General features: G+C 40.1%; 1 protein-coding gene and 1 pseudogene across 1 annotated transcript in view; one reads left to right on the forward strand and one right to left on the reverse strand.

The window, feature by feature from the left end:
* The window catches only part of DARS1 (aspartyl-tRNA synthetase 1), a 1,211,452-nt gene that overhangs the window by 540,258 nt on the left and 651,086 nt on the right, over nt 1-20,108 (forward strand). The window lies entirely within an intron of this gene.
* LOC126932343 (structural maintenance of chromosomes protein 4-like) lies at nt 7,540-14,942 on the reverse strand (annotated as a pseudogene).

Raw genomic sequence — 20,108 nt, forward strand, 5'->3', positions numbered from 1 at the left:
TTCACTACTCCAAAACTATCCAGAACACAGTTTGCTCAGAAACCCTAAAAGCTCATTTCTAGACAAAGTCAAAACTCCCAGATAAGTTCATTTAAAAATTGCAACTGGTTGAACAAAGTTTAACAAATTGAAGAAAATGTCAGCTTTGACAAAAATTTCATACCAATTGTTTGGTTTCATGTAGACAAAATGCTTACAGTTCTGAAAGAACTGTTGACTGAGTTATCTATCTTCAGAATGCACATCCCATTTACCTCGACAGAAGAATTACTCGGGTTTCTTTCACTCAGCATAACTCCTTCCCTTCAAAAAAAAAAAAAAAAAAAAAGTAAACCTCGTTGGAATTATTACAAGAATTTTTTTGTTACTTTTTGTAATGCTGGTGTCTGAATACTTCAATGTAGCAACTATTTTGTGAATGCCTATGGTTTCCAAGGTACTACGTGAACACCCACCAAGTACCAAGGTTAGTGTCGTGAGAAAAGGATCTCACACCTCATGAAGCTTGCAATCCAGTCCTAGAAACTGTACCCAAATCACACACACAGATTGGATGGTGGCAAGGGATACAATGGAGATAAGAATGACCTGGAAACACAGAGAAAAAGAGAGACATGGGGAGAAATTTCATAGATAAGATTATATTTGAGCTGGCCTTGAAAATGGGAGAAGACATTTTTTTCCTGCTCTGTACCCCCTGGCACATCTCCCTTGAAACTTGCATTCCATTCCTCACCTCTAAATTAAAACTGTTCTCAACAAATTCTCCAGTGACCTCCTAGTTGCCTGATTCAATTGTCATTTTTAGTCCTGACCCCAAATTATCTCTTTGGAAACCCTGTTGTTGATCTTGACCTTCTTGATTGAAATTCTTCTCTGGTTTTCATCAGCTGTCTCCTGCTTCCCTCTCTCTGGAAGCTCCGTCTCAATCTCCTGGTTCTTGATAACGCCTTGCTCATTCTTTTTTCTTTTTCTTTTTTGGCACAATACAGTCTACCTAGATAATTTTACCGCCTCCACAACTCCAACCCCCACCTTACATTGACACTGAAAACACGTAGATTTAAATTTCTAGTTTCCTACCTTTTTAGTTAACAAATCATAGTTGTATAAATTTATAGGCTAAAATGTGATGTTTTGATACATGTCTACAATGCGGCATGATTACATCAAGCTGGTTAACCTATGTGTCTCCTCATTTACCTTTCATTTTTATGATGTGACATTTGAAATTTACCCCCTTAGTTATTTTGAAATTTGTAAAACATTATTATTGACTATCGTCACCCTGCTGTGCAGCAGATCTCAAAACATATTCCTCTACCTGAAACCTTGTACCCTTTGATCAACAACTCCCTTTGCCCTCCTTGCCCCTGGTAACCATTGTTCTACTCTTTACTTCTATGAGTTCAACTTTATTCGATTCTACATGTAAGGGAGATCATGCTGCATTTATCTTTCTATGCCTGATTTATTTCACTTAACATCATGTTCTCCAGATTCATCCATGTTGTAAAAAAATGACAGAATTTCCCCCTTTTCAAGGCTAACTAGCATTCCATTTTGTATATACATAACATTTTCTTTATAGATTCATCCACTGATAGATGCTTAGGTTGCTTCCATACCTTGGTAAATAATGCTGCAATAAACAGGGGAGTAGAAATATCCCTTCAACATATTGATTTCAGTTCCTTTGGATATATATCCAGAAGTGGGATCACTGAGTCATATAGCAATTCTCTTTTTAGTTTTGTGTGGAACCTCCATAACATTTTTCATTACGGTTGTACTGATTTACATTCCCACCAACAAGGTATGGTCCCCTTTTCTCTGAATCCTGTCCAACATTTATTATCTTTCGTTTCATTTAATAGAAGATACTCTAACAGGTGTGAGGTGATCTCTCATTGTGATTTTCATTAGAATTTCCTTAATGATTACTGATGATGAGCCCTTTTCATGTACTTGTTGGCCATTTGTGTGTTTGCTTTTGAGAAATGTCTGTTCAGGTCCTTTGCCCATTTTTTTAACTGGGTTATTTGTTTTCTTGCTATTGGTTTGCGTTCCTTATACATTTTAGGTATTAACCCCTTGTTGGATGTATGATTTCCAAGTATTTTCTCTCCTTCTGTGGGACCTATCACTTTCTCAAACTCGTATTTCCAACTATTCACTGAACTGACAATGTGGGTAGCCTATAAATGCCTGGAACTCAACATGTCTAAAGCCTCAGAAAAACTTTAGAAAGAGAAAGCATCTTTCTCCCTAGACTTCCTCCTCCTCTTTTGTTCCTTCTTTCTACTTAAAACTCCAATACATAATCTTTATGCTTTTTTATATGCTATTCCCTGTGCCAGGAATTCTCTTCTGTGTATTAACTACCAAGAAAAGTTCATCCTTAAATGATTAACACGCATGTACCCTCTTTTGTAACAGCCTAGGGTGCAATGTAGTGCTCTGGAAAAATAACAGATTCAACTTTGAATCCTGGTTCCAGCATTTATTATGCAGTCATTCGACCTTGACCCCACTGAGCTGCCTTTCTTTGGCTGTAATATCTACCTCAGAGGGTCATAAGCTTCCACTGAGATGATATATATGGAGAGCCTAGCACAAAAACTGGCACCTAGCATGTCTTTCATGAATATTCATCATCTTCCCCTCCCTCCCTACTCTGGGCTACCAGAACTTGTGTACCTGTTTGCTGCAGCCCTGGCTATGTGGTATTCTCATTCTAATCCTCTAGACAATGAGCTCTTCAATGAAAAAGCCCATAACCCAGCACCGTCAAATGTACTCAGTACATACTTATTAAACTGCAGTATGATTGGAGATAGCTCAGCACTCCATTCTAGGACTCAGGAGGACCTTGAGCCAGTGTCCCTGGGGAAATGATGTTCCATTAACAGAAAGAATGAAATCAAGGATGAACTCCTCTTAGGAACAATGTAAAGAATTCAATGCAGGGCACGTTAAGTTTTAAAGAGCAGAAAGAAGACACCCAGCAGGAAGTTGTGGCTGTGCCTGGGGTGGAGTGGGACACACATTCAAGGAAAAGGGGAAGGAACAAGTGACATCAGCAAAGAAAGAGGGTAGGGGGGGCAACATGAGAAGGTAGCAACAGAGAAATGGAAAAAGGAAATAATTTCATTAAGAAAGCAGAGGGTCTGTGGTGCCGAATAGAAAAGACAGGTTCCTAGAATTAGAACAGAAAACAGTTTCGATAGAAGCAAGAAGGAAAAAATAGTTTTGATAGAAGCAAGAAAATAAAACAGCTTGCAAGGGGTTAAGAAGTGTGTGGGTGACAGACTGAGGGAAAATCTCCAAGGTAACTAAATAATGGTCTAGCATCTGAATGTGTTCAAATGTGTGGCGTTTTCAACTCCTAAAGTATGATGCGAGAGCCCAGGTTTACTGCCTCCCAGTTGTCACTCGTCTACCATGCCATGCCACGTGCAAGTGTCTTTTTGTGTCCCCTTACTCTCCCCACCCCCACCCCATCACAGCTACAGGACTCTTAGCTACACATCGGCCGGCAGTCTCACTTGATGAGAATCTGATGGATTCCTGCCTCGCATTGTTGACAATTTCATCACTCAGAAGACTGAGGAAGCCCCCATGGGAGCGGCTTTACCTCAATTAATTTTAATCAACAGCCTGGCTTGAATAATGGAGTGGAAGTGATAGGAACTTTCGGGGGAAAGTGATGAAATTGTCTGTAATAGTCAAGAAAAAGAAAACTGGTCATAGTCAGAAACAATTCAAGCAGTTTAGAAAAGTAGATTTTTATGTTTGACTCTCCACCCTCCAGCCCCAAGGCATGGAGTTCCTAAATAGAAAACAAAGGATCCTGAACCTAGCGCTAATACATATTTTTTTAATTAATTACTTGGATAGACTCAGGCAAAATAAAAGTTAGGATGGCAAAAAACAGGAGGAGAATCCCTCAGGACTGGATCAGGACCTCTTGATCACTCAACAGGCCATCAGGATGAATTGAAACTAATGAGATTAATTTTAATTAGAAAAATATAAAGATCTGTCTTAAGGTTAAAAAAAAGAACAGAAGAAATACAGTATGGAATAGGACAAAGATTAAATAAATATAGGCTTTAAAAAAGTTATGAAGGAATGTTAAAATTGTTAAAGATAAGTACTTAACAACTGGAAACAATCTATAACCTCAACCAGAAGAAAACAGAATAGGAACTTAAAAAAAAAAAAAAAAAAAAAACAGAAAACAGGAAAGCTGAATAAAAGTACAAAATAGATGGCATAAGTGAGTCCAATTATATTAGGTTTTCAACAAATATAAATAAACTCACCTATTCACATTCAGAGTATCAAATAAGATTTTTTTAAAAATCAAGCTATATACTATATATGAGACACCCCTAAAACAAAATAATACTGAAAATAGAAAATAAAGGAAAAAGATATTCAGGAAATACCTTAGCAAAAAAAAATTCTAATATGGCAACATTTTTATAAGACAAAATAGACTTTAAGGTGAAAAGCATTATTAGGAACAAATAGGGCCACTACACATTAATCAAAAGAACTACTGAAGGAACAGATAAAAATCATCAAATTGCCTGCAGAAATCATCAAATTGCCTGCAGAAATGTGAGATGGAAGAGACTTACTTTAATAGCAGTTCATGTGAAAATGATGATGTTTTGCTTTCAGAAGTTTCCTAATGGCCAGGGAGTTAACATGGTCACCTCCAAAAGTCACTGCAATCTTTGCTAACATTAATAGTGTGCAGAACTGTGCACGGTAAGATCCACTTTCTCTGCACTGTCAAAATTTATCTGGAGTGGAGTGCTCAGATCTGGGTATGTCAAGTTGAGATAGACATTGTCATACTGGAGAATTTCCAGCAGAGATTGACCAGGATGAAAAAGCATTACCTAAGAAACAGTTGAAGGAGAGGAGATATCAGGAGAGGAGATATACAGGGAAAGTATAGAGATACATGTCAACTAAAAGTGAGCACAGTAGCAAGTGATGGAGCCAAGACTTAAACAAAGCAGATCTCACTGCAGACAGACTCCAACCATTCTGACCTACTCCATCTTGCGTTGCCTCTCTATAAAAATACCAGAAGAAAATATAAGAAATAGTTTTTATGATAGTGAAAAAGACTTTCCTAACCATAACACGAAGATCACTGCTATAAATAAAAAAAAAAAGAGGACTTTTTAAAAAAGGTAAATTTTTGAAAGTTTGCATAAAGATACAATAAGCAAAGATTAAAAAATAAACAACAGAGTGACAACAAAAGAATGCTGATGAGGATGCAGAGAAACTGGAGTTCTCATACCCAGCTGGCCGGAGTGGAAAATGAAAAATAGTTTCACAATTTTTATAAACTAAACCTTCGATAGCCATCCAACCACTGAATAACTGCATTCTCAGGCATTTATGCTGGAGAAATTTAGACTTATGTTCACACAAAAACCTGCACATAAGTGTTTATAGCAGCCTTATTTGTAATAGCCAAAAACTAGAGACAGTCCAGATGTCCTTCAATGAATAAACGCTTAAACAATTTAACAAATTGTGGTATATCCACAGGACATCATTCATGTTGTGTGTATCAATCGTTTGAAAAAAGTCAATCCCCAAAGGTTACTTAATGTATTAGTCTATTTATATACTAAGTAGCCTTTATTAGTCTATTTATATACTAAGTAGCCTTTGATTACTACCTGTGATTCCATTTTTGAAATGACAAAATTTTAGAAATGGAGAAAAATTAGTGGTTCCTGGAGTTGGTAGGGGGTTGGGAGGATGTGGAAGGGAGGTGGGTGCAGTTTTAAAAGGGCAACACGAGGGATCCTTGTGTTGATGAAGCTGTTCAGTATATTGACTATGGTGGTGGACACATTAACCTACACATTTGATAAAATTGTACAGAACTATCAAAAAGACAGACGATTACAAATTTTGGCCAGGTTGTAGAAAAACTGGAACCCTCAAACATTGCTAGTAAAAATGTAAAATGGTGCTACCACTCTGGAAAACAGTTTAAAGGTTATTTAATGTTAACACAGACCAACAATTGCACTCATGGGTATACACAGAAGTGAAATGAAAACATATATCCACACAAAAACTTTCACATCAAGTTTCCACAGTTTTTATAGCAGCATATCTATAACACTACCAAAGAGAAAATAACCCAAATGTCATCATCCAACAAATGGATAAAGTGTCCATACCATAAAATATTATCTACAATTAAGAAGAATGAGGTACTGATACTTGCTACAACATGGATGAACCTTGAAAACATTATACTAAGGGAAAGAAACCAATTGCAAAAGACCACATATTATATCATTCAGTTTATATGAAATGTTCACAATACGCAAATCCTTAGAGAAAGAAAGTAGATTACTGGTTGCCTAGGGCTAGAGGGAGGAATAGAGAGTGACTGCTATGGGTAGGGTTTCCCCTTTGAGGTAATGAAGACGTTCTAGAGTTAGATAGTAGTAAAAGCTGGATAATTCTGTGAATATACTAAAAGCTATTGAACTCTGAATTGGTGAATTTTATATTTTGTGAATTATATCCCAGTAAAAATGTGAATAAATTGTATATAACTAAACACACACACACACACACCCACACACACACACACACACAAGTACAAGTAAAACCAAGGAATTCTGAATGGGATAAGTGAATTGTATCAATGTCAGCACCTCAGTTGTGATACCATATGACTATTTTGCAAAATATTACTGTTGTGGGGAACTATGTAAAATGTATACAATATTTCTCTATATTATTCCTTACAACTGCATGTGAATCTAAGAAGCCACTGCAAAAAAATTACATTCACCATATGTAAAGCCCAACACTCGCCAATCAGTGCTAGAGAAACAATACTACCTTCTGCTTCTTTCTGCCATCCATTCATTTATGAGTAGCAGTCTAAATTAGAAACCTGCTGGCAAAGGATTCTGGGAAATGGCGTCCTAGGCTTTCCAGCATCTCTGATACAGGAAATCATAGAAGGGAAGAGGGATGAATGCCCATGTATTATATATAAAAAGTATTTAAATATATATCTGAATTTACATATACAGGAATATAAATTTATATACACTTATACAGCAATTCACATACTATTTAAATTTATAAATACATATGTATACATACATACATATGTGTTTGTGCGTATATTCTAAACTCATGGCATAATGTTTAAATCTGTGTCTGAAATTGCATATACAATACTTTAGCCTGTGTTTCCCCGCAAAGTAACATCTGCAACAAAGTTTGAGGCGTGGGTCGTTTATTCGGGATGATGATTCCAGGAAGTAAGAGTGGAGGAATAGGAGGACTGAACAGAGAAGGAGAGAGAAAATCGAAAGATGAATCACACCACTGACCACTATTGGGAGAAACTGATCGTTCCATCTCTTTCTGAGATGCCCAAGGAACAAAAGGTCACTTCTCTTTGGTCAAAGGTTTAGATTGCACATGTTGAGCAGATCCCTTAGACACATCACATTGACACCATTAGGTCAGAGAAGCAAGAGGTACAATGGTCTTCCCCAAGGTGAGGTGCTGTTGGCTGATGCCTGTGGGAAACTGGTAGAAGCCTTCATAATATGGGGTGATGATGAGAGGGTTTGAAGCCATGCACAAGAGGTATCTGATTAATACAGGATGATCCCAATTACGTGAAACACATTATTGGACTGACAAAAAGTCTGAAAGGAAATTTAGCAATATGTTAGGGGTAGGTTATAGAATTATAGATAATTTTTGTTTCTTTAACATGTTCTTGTACTTTGAAGTTTTCCACAATAAGTATATGTTGTTTCTGTAGTCATGAAATGCAACTGAAATTACATTTAAGGAGCTAAGCTCTATGGTTTGAGGATGAAAGTTGATACAAAGACCAGAGGATTTGGATATAGGATTCTTCTACTGGATGGGAAAAGGGACCAAATGACCTCTCAGATCACAGGCTAGGATTCTATGAAAATCAATTTGGCGGAAATGCCCAGAGGAGTACCAGGCAAAAAATAGGCCCTTGACTCACATTTGTCAAAGGAATGAATGTGTGTACTGTGGCAGCACAGACAGAGTTGGAAAACTTTCTGCTAGGAGCTCACAGTGTCTTAGAGAAAACAAACAAACAAAAAAGGAAACTTAAAAAGATAAAGTTACCATAGATGAAGTTACCATATGACCCAACGATTCTACTCCTAGGTATATCCTCAGGAGAAATGAGAACATATATCCACACAAAAACTTGCACACCCACAACAGCACTATTCACAAAAGCTAAATATGGAAACAATCCAAATTGTTCATCAGTTGACAAATGGATAAACAAATTGTGGTATATCTAAATAACAGAATGTTACTCAACCATAAAAAGAAGTGACATACTGATATATGCCACAACTGGACAAACTTTGAAAATATGGTAAGTAAAAGAAACTAGATGCAAAAGTCAACATACTGCACAATTCTATTTACGTGAAATGTCCAGAAGAGAGAAATCCAGAGGAAAAAAAAAAAGATTAGTGGATGCCAAGGGTTGCAGAGAGGAAGGAATAGGGAGTGCTTACTTCATAGATACGAAGTTTATTTGTAGGTAGTGAAAAGTTTGGGGCATTAAATAGTGGTAATGGTTGCACAACATTGTAAATATCTAAAAATCACTGAATTGTCCACTTTAAAATGGTGAATTTTGTCTTATTGGAATTTTATTCCAATCAAAAATGATAATAAATAGTTTAAGGGAACATATAGTGTGTGGCAAATAATGGTATTAGAGTCTAGGGGAGAGTGAGAGAGATCATATAGGTATAGGGTCATCGGGATGTCTGCACGGAGCGGGTAGGAGCTTGGGACTTCGAAGAAGCGGGATAATAGACATTTCAAAAGATGCTCAATAAGTGCTTGTGGAATTGAATTCAGCTATAAGTACTGCAGGAAGAGGTATCCACTAAGGCATTAAGACAGCAAGGGGCAGGATGAGTCCTGTAGATAGTCATCCTCATGGATACAGAAGATTTTAACAGTGGAGGAAGGGTGGCAGATAAGGCAGAAGAAAAAAATCATCATTCATATAAACATTTTTAGAACAAAAAATCTGGCCCAGATTAATGTTTTTTCCAATTTCAACTGTTTTTTTTTTTTTTTTTCACTTCTAATTATAGAAATAATGTAAAATAAGGCACTCTGGTATAATGACTTAAAGGTTCTGCACCGGTCGGACAGCCAGGCTGCAGAAAATATAATCCCAGAGTTTCACTGACTTACAACAGCAACAGTTGATTTTTCACACCCTCTGCATGCCCGCCATGGGTGGGCTGCTGCTGTACTCTATGTGTTCTTCACTCTGGGACTCAGGTTACCTGGGCAGCCTCTACCTGGAATTGTCATCATGGCGGAGAACAAGGCAAACTACGTACTGATCTTCAAGCTTCTGTTCAGAAAAGGCAACCCCTCCACTCTCCTCTCACTGGTCAAAGTTGGCCACAGACCCACACCCAAAGTCAATAAAACAGGGAAGGGTCATTAAACATGGGTGACTGGAAAAAACTATTTACCACAGGTTCCAACCCTGTCCCTGCTACTTAATAGCTTTTAGTAAAGTTGCTAATATTCTCTGAGCCTCAAAATCTTCATCTATTAAATGGGGATGATTACTACTATGCTATGAAATTATGATGAGGATTAAATGAGATCGTGTCAGTAAAACACTTGGTGCAATGCCAGGCACATAGTAGTTACTCAATAAAATACACTGCTCCAAGAGATGATAAGCTCCTCATGGGCAAGCACTTTTTACCCATTGTTTACCCTAGCACAGCACCTAGCTCACTGTAAATATTTCAATAGATGCTTGGCAGAAGAGTGAATAAATGAATATGACTGTATGCTCATTTTTGTAAAATTAAGAGTACATAAGAAAGTATTGGCCGGGCGCGGTGGCTCAAGCCTGTAATCCCAGCACTTTGGGAGGCCGAGACGGGCGGATCACAAGGTCAGGAGATCGAGACCATCCTGGCTAACACGGTGAAACCCCGTCTCTACTAAAAACACACAAAAAAAATTAGCCGGGCGAGGTGGCGGCGCCTGTGGTCCCAGCTACTCGGGAGGCTGAGGCAGGAGAATGGCGGGAACCCGGGAGGCGGAGCTTGCAGTGAGCTGAGATCCGGCCACTGCACTCCAGCCTGGGCGACAGAGCGAGATTCCGTCTCAAAAAAAAAAAAAAAAAGTATTTAAAAAAAATAAACTTACTCTTTTTAATTAATGGTCAATGAATGGGGAAGTAGGCCCTCCTCTTCCTTATCACTGACGAGCAAGTTATAGCTCCTTTTTAATTCACAGCCTTTCTTGCCCCAGCTCACATCTGATGCAGAAATCAAGGCTGAAATGCGCACTCTGGATGTCTTTTGGAGGATTGAGCAGTCTGAAGAATGTTTCTAGCTCAGCAGGGACCTGGCAATAAACTATCCTTATGGATCTTGGTGTCCAGATGGGGCACTGGATTGTGTGGGAGTCTCCAGAAGGTGAAGACAAGAGACAGGAAATAGAAATTACTGCCTGGCCTGAGGCCCTTCCTGGGATGGGGTCTCCAAAGAATAGAACCTTCTTCTGCCAGAATTCCGTCTGCTATAATAATCTTTGCCAGGGTTCCACATACCATCATCAATGCAGGATAACAGTGAGATTACTTTTGAGATTTTAAAAAGTTTTACTTAAAAGCCTATAATTTTAGTTTATACCAGTAGATATGAGAAAGAGAAAATGCAAATAAAAATCACAACTAAACCTCACCTTAACTAAATGCAAAATCACATTTACTTCTTTTTCATAGTCTTCTTTCAAATGTATGAATTGTACAGTACATTTATATTGTAAAAATTTTTATTACTTGTAGACCTTCTGATTGGCATGGTCCATTATTACAACTGTTTACTACAGGTAAGAGAATGTGCCCACCAGGCACACACACATGCCCATGTGCTCACACATATTCACACGTACTCATTACCCATGTTACATGTATGAGACGAAATATAATGGCTGTATAAGAAATAAAAATCTTTGTTCTTTGCAGACTAACTGGTAGAAGCCATAGGGAAACATTTTTTGGTTAAATGGGAGGGAGACTTTTCAAACAGATGGTCGTTAAAGCCCCTGAACGCTGAGATGTGATGACATTGGTAATAGCCTGATTTAACTTGAGGAGTCCACCTGGTAATTCTTTCATTGTATTTAGGGTTCTTTCTGTTCTCTGTGGGTCTGACAACAAATGCTTATGGACACCTATGCTCTGTTGTCGCTCTGTGAAGACTTATGAGGGACACTTGGGCCAGGACCATAGCCCCTCCCTCTGAAGGGTTTGGCTTCTACCTGGGCAAATGATGGACAGCCATGGGAAGCCCAGTGAGGCGGCCTGCAATGACACACAAGCTCACAGCATTACAAGGAGGGAGGTTACTGACAAGTAAGTGCCGCAGACGATTAGTGCTGTGGAAATTCAGTAGAGGGATGGATGAATATACCAAAATTCAGTGTGGCTGCTTCCTAACAAATTTAGATTAAATATGCTATCAGGAAAACAGTTTTCCAGTTCCCTCAGACAGAAGTTTCAGAAAAATCTCTACCCCACTCTCAAGTCCCCAACTGCACCCCATACCAACACCTCATACACATACACAGGTGTGCGCGCGCGCGCGCACACACACACACACACACACACACTATCGTTGTGCAGGGAAGAGTTTTCAAAGTATGGCTCCTGAACAGTTAATCCATACCACTTTTGTGTTTCTGTCCACTTTTGTCCCCTTTGGTCTGATCAACTGTTCATTACTCAAAGTCAAATGCTTCTTTAGAGGGCTTTAGAATGCACTTGGACAGTCAAACACTGCATCTGATCCTCATGTAGAATACAGGCAAGATATGAGAGAGATCTAAAGGGTTTCTTCCCAGTTTAAAAATGTGTATTCTATATAACTCATAATCCCTTACAAATAGGAAATGAGTAATACAATATACCAAATCTATGCCAATTCTATTTGAAGAATAAACAAGTACAACAAAGTCCTTTAGATGCAGTTTCTTCTGGGTTTACTGGAACACTTTTTGTTATATTATAGATTTTGTAAATTCCACTTAGTCTATCTGAAATCTCAAACATATTAATATTTCAAAGAGAAATTATTATGAACTGGGTATTTCTGTTTGTTCCTATTTATAAAATGCAACAGTGGACACATTTTTTAAATCAAGGGCTTTTTAAATCAAGGGCTGCATCAACCTTGTCCCTGAAGTAAAAGGGAGTGGGTTTGTAGAGGGGAAGAGCTAATACTAAAGCCAAGGCTGAGGATGATGGCTCACACCTGTAATCCTTGCACTCTGGGAGGCCAAGGCAGGCGGATCACTTGAGGTCAGGAGGTTGAGACCAGCTTGGCCAACATGGTGAAACCCCATCTCTACTAAAAATACAAAAATTAGCCAGGCATGGTAGGTGCCTGTAATCCCAGCTACTCAGGAGGCTAAGGCAGGAGAATTGCTTGAACCCAGGAGGCAGAGGTTGCAGTGAGCCAAGATTGCGCCATTGCACTCCAACCTGGGCCACAGAGCGAGACTGTTTCAAATAAAATAAGAAATAAACAAACAAATAAATAAAAACAAAGCCAATGAACGAAGCATTTTCTCTCTTCCGGAAAGGCTGAAGATGTTCTTCCAACTTTTCATAAGTAGTCAAACACTGAACATGATTCCTTCAGAGAAAGGACTGAGGTTCCTACAAGCTCCAGTTTGGCATCCCCTCCCAAAGCAAGCACTTGGTAATTCTCCTTTAATGTATTCAGTACTACATAAAAACCTGCCATAAATTCATTGATTTGTTTCTGAAGCTCTTCATATGTCTGTCTAAAACTATCCCTTTCAAGAGTTTTGAACATGGAGGATTCTGAACAGATGGAAGACATACGATTGCTCTTTCAATATTTTAAAGGTAAAAGTAGGCTTGTCATACCTGACCTCAAAAGGCAGACACTAGGGTGATAACATTTGGCTCAACTGACACAGGTCTTTGAACAGCCAGTGAAGCCCAGTAGTGGCAGAAGCTGTCTTAGGGAGTAGTGACCTAAGTATTCAAACTCAGGCCCAGCAAATGCCCAGCAAGGATCACCTAGGAGCCTGGCCGGCAGGCTTTGCAAGCCTCTTGCACACCTGAGAGTCCCTTCTATGAGATCCCAGGAATACTTTGTCAAGGAAGAGGGACTGGAGCTGGGTTGTGACCATCGAAGAGTAGGTAGGAATGAATGGACAAATTCCCGGGACAAAGGCATGAGAAAGAGCATAGCGGTCAAGTCCATATGGAGAATGGAGGGACTTAGCCTTGTATCTAAATGAGAGCCTTCAGAGGGGTGGTGACTAAGACATAAGAGGGAGATATTAGTTTGGGATTCAGTTTTAGATGCCCTTGAATGCTGTGAGAAAAATAATGAATTTTGTCTTCAGGGCACTTGGTTACAAACTGGTAGCCAATTTATGCTTTATTACTTAAATTGCCCAGTGTTCCAAAGGCATTTTGTCCCCACATAAGCAGTTTAGAGCCTAGTGTCTTCAACAGACTTCACATATTTATATTACTTGCCTGCCACTGTTACTGCTGCTACAGATGATAATAAATCACGGAAGATGTTAACGTGGGAAAGTGGAATGAGCTGTATCTTGGGGAAGTCAGTACAGCAGTAACGTGCAGCTAAGGTTTGAGGCAAGAGAGTCCAGAAGGTTTTTCCACTGCAATAGTCCAGGCACTGAACACTTAGGACTAAACCTGAAAAGCGATAGTGGGAGAGGAAATGGAAATATAGATGCAAGACAGGTCTGCAGGAAGTGGTGGCCAGACAAGAGGAACACCCAAAGGGGGAATGTCTGTATTATGTTCCAGTCTCCTTTCAGCCAAGACAAGCTGTGTGACTTTGGGCAAGCTACCTAACAGCTCTAGCTTTATTTTCCTAAGATATATAATGGGGATAAAATTATCTATTCTGCCATATTGTTTTAAGAATTTGCAATAGTTTATATAAATCTACAAAAAAGCTCCTAGCACAGGGCCTGCCATACAAAGAGCATTCATAAAAGATTTAAATTTTTTTATGCTTGTTAAAATCAAATTGTATAATTTTGTGTATGTGTAGGGCGCATTAACTAACTGCAAGTAGGATAAGTCAAAGATTTCTAATTATTTCTAGTAAAAATTTGAGAGGTATATTTGAGGAAAAGACAAGTAGTTAAATTTTAAATGTTTTTAGGCTGAAAAATAATGCCTTACAGGACATATCCAAGTAAAATTTTCTAGCTGGAAATTGACAATATGTATAGGTAGATGGGAAAAAGTTGGGCTGAAGCTTCAGATTAATTAGGGAGGTTTGGGCTGCAAGTAACAAAATACTCAAATTCAACTGGCTTAAATAAACGATTAAAAAAATGTATTAGCTCCCATAATGGAAATTCAGTCTGGTATTACTTACTTCAAAGGCTCTCTAGTGGCCTGAGGGATCCAGGCCCTTACCATCTTCCCCTCAGCAACCTAAACACATTGGCTTATCTCCAGGCCTGCTGCCTTCTTAGTCACAGCATGGCTGCAAGCATTTCAGGAGTCACATCAAGGCATGACAAAGAAGAAATATTTACCAGACACCCCCCAGTGTATTTCCCCTCTCTTCTACTTGGCTAGATTTGGGATAAAATCTCCTCCTTAAATCAGTCATTGGCAAGAAGAACTGGACTCCTAAGTTTGGCTTAAATTAATCAAGATTTACCCCCTGGGCCAAGAGGAGAAGTGGACACTCAAGAGGAAGAATAAGAATGGCTGCTGGGTAGGGCATCTCACCACCTTGCATCTCTGGCTGAGTCTTGGGGTCCAAGGCCATGGCTCTTGATGAGCCGTTTTCACTGTCACACAACTCCTGCTGAAGATAGCTTTCTTCTAGCTGCTGGCCCCTCCCCCTGCTGTCTAGAACCTGGGTTGCCAAGTCCTTCCAGGTGAGACAGCTGACCCTCAGCTCCTCCAGGCACCCAGATTGAAGTCATTACCTGAACTAATTCATGAACTAATTCAGTAGAGCAAAGTAATAAGTGGTAGCAGTTTCTCACTTCCTTACCACCAACTGCAGCAAACCCTGCTCTGGCAAAGTTTCTGTAAAAATTGAGATGAATTAGATTAGTGATGAGGACTCTCTGACTCCCCCCAACTGATGCACACAGCAGGTAGGAGACTGGATTGGCTGGTGGCCGGAAGATGGTGGCAAAAGGTGGCTAGGAGATGGTGGAAGGTTGTCTGGTTGCCAAGAGGAGAGTAAAGCCTAGTACTAGAAGAGCATAAGCACTTTGTCTCATTGATACCATGACAAACTCACTTTCAATCAAGCAAACCATTCTTCCTCTTTTCTGATGTCTTCCTAGTTTATGGATTGACTGGAGGTGACATCTGAGCCTTGGAAAATACAGCTGGCCACCTGCAGTTCTCTGGATGGAGCAAAGGGGAAAAGACCAGGTTAACTAGGGCCTCTCACCTCATTTTCACTGAACAGGAAACTCATAACAAGTCAATCTAAAAATGTCCACAGGAAGCAAGCATTAACTCACCTCCCTGTGTCTTGCAAGGCCTAAATCTAAGTCATCCTGGAATGATAACATTCTCTTGTATCTTTCACGAAAATGCCACAAAATGTCTCTGGACACCTTTGGTAACAAACACACTACTAGGCAGACAATTTGTTTTAAAAGTTTAGCCTACCGGCCCTGAAACTTTTTTACAAGTGTGTTCCCCAAGGACATTTTTCATAATTCTCTGCCCTGGGTTAAGCCCACATTTTAAAAGCATTACAAACAGTTTTTCCAGCAACAATTACCTTCCTCTCCCATCATGTATTATGAATAATTACATTCAACTGCGTTTACAGTAAAAATCGCCAATAGCCATAGTATAATTCCCATTTTTAAATTTTCCACATTTTTAAAACTTTACTTGAAGTGTTACGTAATATACTACAGAAAGCACACATACCAAAAAACGTATTGCTCAATTCGTCCTCACAAACCAAATATACCCACATAACCAGCACCCAGATCAAGAAACAGACCATCATCAGCACCTTGGATTACCAGCACCCTCAACTTCCCTGTTGGTCACTACACACCATGCTCCCATAAGGATAATCCCATCCTGATTTCCAACAGTATAGATTTCCCAGTCTCGGGACTTTGTGTAAATTATTCTTACAGTATACATTCTTTATGTCTAGCTACTTTCACTCACCATCACTAAGATCTATGTTACACATAGTTAAAGATTATTCATTCTCAGTGCTTAGCTCATATTCTACTATATAAGTATACGACAATTTATCAGTTCTACTGTTGATGGGCATTTGGATAATTTCCCTGTGTTGTCCATTTCCAAGTGCACTGCTTTGAACATTTTGGTTCATATCTTTTGGGGAATATATGTAAGTATTTCTGTATCTAGTACCCATACCTAGTAGAGGAATTGCTGAGCCCTGGGATATGTGCATATTCACCTTTAGTAGATAGATTCTGCCAATCTGCTGAAGTGGCTCCATTAGACATTAGACATTTTTGAAATGTGAAAAATAGCTTATGGACCCAACAACTGCCTTTCTGGATCCCTGAGAGGTCTAAGGACATCTGTCAAGAACTTCTACTTAAAAAGAACCTACTGTCTTGTTCTGTCCCCAGTGAAAATAGATAGGATTTACTATTCCTCATAAAATGCACTTCAGTTATTTTGGAACTATGATGAAATTCACTGTGGTGTAAATTTCTGTGTCAACTTGACTGGGCTAAGGGATACCCACGTGGCTGATGCAACACATCTGGGTGTGTCTGTGAGGATATTTCTGGAAGAGAATAATGCTTGAATTTGTAGACTGAAAAAGATCTACCCAATGTGGGCAGATTGTGTGCCCACTAATGTGGGCAGTTGTCATCTAATCCACTGAGGGGGCTCAGATAGGAAAAACAAAACAAAACAAAAACAAACAAACAAAAAACAGAGGAAAGGTGAACCCTCCCTCTCCCTTCTTGAGCTGGGACATCCATCTTCTCCTGCTTCAGATGTCAGATCTCCTGGGTTTGGGACCATTAGTCGCAGAATGGAAATTACACCACTGGCTCCTGGTCCCCAGGCATTTGAATTCACACTGAATTACATCACTGACTTTTCTGGTTCTCCAGCTTGCAGATGGCAGATCATGGGACTTCTTGGCCTCCATAAACATGTGAGCCAGTTCCTGTAATGAATCTCCATAGCCAGGTGGAGGCGGAGGCAGAGGCGGAGGCAGAGGCGGAGGCAGAGGCGGAGGCAGAGGCGGTGGCAGAGCGGAGGCGGAGGCGGAGGCAGAGGCGGAGGCAGAGGCGGTGGTAGAGGGTAGAGGCGGTGGAGGTGGAGATAGAGATAGAGATACCCTATTGGTTCTGTTTCTCTGGAGAACCCTAACTAATACATCCTCTCTCACCCTTGTTACCCCTGGGCTATAAAATCTTTCCTCCCATGTAATGTCCAGACAAGGGCTTCATTTTCAGCTGAGGCCTTTCTGTGTGATAAAGATGCTGAGTCTCAGAGTGTTAATGTGGTCACAGGTAGTGGGCTCCAGGGGAGCTCTACAACTATGTCCCTTGTAATGCATAACCCCTGCCTTCAGTATCAGGTAGGAAGGAAGTCAGAGAGGGGCCAGAAAGGCACCCATTTTAGAGGCAGACAGGCCTCTGGGTGTGCACACTGATTTGACCACTCTCTGGTGTGAACCTGATGTACACCTGGGACATGTGACCAACAAGGACATTCGTCTGGCTCCATGAGATTATGATGAACACTGCTTTTCTAAACCCAGTGCTTTATCGGTGTTACTTGAAAGAGGCAATTAGAATAAAATCTAAATTTCTTACCTTGCCTATAATGTGCCACCTGAGCAGACTTTCTAGTGACCTCAGCTCCTTCCACTCCATCCTTTGCTCACATTGCTCTAGGCACACAGCTCTTTCCCCAAACACAACCATGGCAAGTTTCAGGGTGTTTGCGCTGCTCTTCCATTGGCACTAGCTGCTCTTTTCCTTCATGGGCTGCTTCTTCATGATTCAGGTCTCAGCTTCAATGTCACCTCCTTGGAATAATGTCCTTTCCTAACCAGCCCTAAAGACAGTCCTCCACCACCTTCTCTAACTCATTAACCTATTTAATGTTCTTTATGGTATATATCATATGTCTATTGCCTTCCCACAACCAGAATGAAAGAGCCACAAGAAAAATGACCATGTTAATTATTCATTGCTATGTTCCCAGCATCTAGAATAGTCCCTGTCACATAGTAGGTGGCCAATAAATGTTGGAGGAATGAATAATTGAAGTCTCAGTGAAGGAGTGTGCTGGTCCAGATTCAGCTGCCACTGATTGCCTTTGAATGGGGGGAAAAAAGGTTCCACCTAGCATAGTTCAATAGTCTCCCTTTCTTGAGCCCAGGGTCACCATTTTTGCTGGCCCTAAAGAGACTCACCCATCTGACAATCTGGCATTTCTCTTACCTCATTTCAACAAATCAATGTCGTGAACTTTCTATTCCAAACAAACTTGCATTAATGATTTGCAGTGAACCACCAATACACCAAGAAGACTGTTTAACTTGTCAAAAACAAGAATTGTCAGCTGCTGGAAATGCAAACCTGACACTTGCAGGCTCTGTAAGGCTGAGATTCCATCCCTCCCAGTTCCTCCAGTTCTTGGAGCCAAGACGAGATCAATGGGGAAGCTGCCCAGCAGGGCAGACCTCACACATCACAGGACACCACTTCTGTAAAACTTGGCAAAGCCAAGGAGCCATCGTCTGCTAATTGTGCCACGTGGCCACAGGCTAGCAGCCTTTAGTGACTTCCATAGCTTTGCCAGGAAGAAGGCCCTTATTTGTTGGAAATTCTCAGATGTTAATATGTCACAGTGGTTTTTTTCTTTTCCTGGAAAATATGAATTTCACAAGTATCAACTAATATGTTTTTGCTTTGCTTACTGCGGCGCTGGTCGATATGTGTAAGAGTTCCAGATTCAATGAAAAATAATAAGATGAAGATGTGGGAAGATGTTGAGAAGCTACAAATGTTCTTCATACCGGACACTTCAATACACAGGTTTCATCTGACAGAAAATCAACCAAGATGATATAATCAAATCTCACAGACCAGAGATTTTTTTTTTTTAAGTTGGCCTTACCCAGTCCCTTTAAGTTGATACAAAAATAGGGCCCTAATATCCTCTCATTTTTCACAGCTTTGATCCTAAACCACCTACTCCAACCTATCTGTAAACCAGAGTCTAAATCCCCCCTGACTCCACAGGCTTCTGGTGAGACTTTTCCATCAGAACATAACCTTGCCTCCCCTCTTGACTAAGCTTGGATTCTCCCTTTAACTCCACTGGCATAAACTCTCCCTGGTAATACAGGTCTCTAATACCTAACAATCCCACTGTGTTCACCTCAGTTCCAGGGTAGGAGCCCAAGCAGACCAGGAGTTATCTGTGCCCACACTCCCATTCCAGACCAAATGGTGAAGTGCGTGACATGGGTCACTGTAGTGGTGAGGTCAGGCTGCATGTAGCGATGACCATGGGGAACAAAGAAACACTTGGCTGACATGTTTGCTCAGGATCTGCATTAGTTTGCTAGGGCTGCCATAACGAAGTGCCAGCAGAACTTTCCTCAGGGTTCTGGAAGCTAGAAGTCTGGAATCAAGCTGTCCTTAGGATCGGTTCCTTCTGAGGCCTCCCTCCTTGTCTGCAGATGGCCGCCTTCTCACCGTGTCCTCACATGTGCTTTCTTCTGTGTGTGTCTGTGTCCTAATCTCCTCCTCTTATAACGACACCAGTCACATTGTATTAGACCTAATGACCTCATTTTAATGTAATCACCTCTTTAATGAGAGTCTATATTCAAATACAGTTATATTTTGAGGCACTGGGGGGTTGGGACCCCAACATATGAATTTTTCAGGATGACAGAAACTCATAGAGACTGTACTCCATGGCTAGG

Source organism: Macaca thibetana, chromosome 12 (genome assembly GCF_024542745.1).
Source record: "Macaca thibetana thibetana isolate TM-01 chromosome 12, ASM2454274v1, whole genome shotgun sequence".
NCBI classification, from domain to species: domain Eukaryota; kingdom Metazoa; phylum Chordata; class Mammalia; order Primates; family Cercopithecidae; genus Macaca; species Macaca thibetana.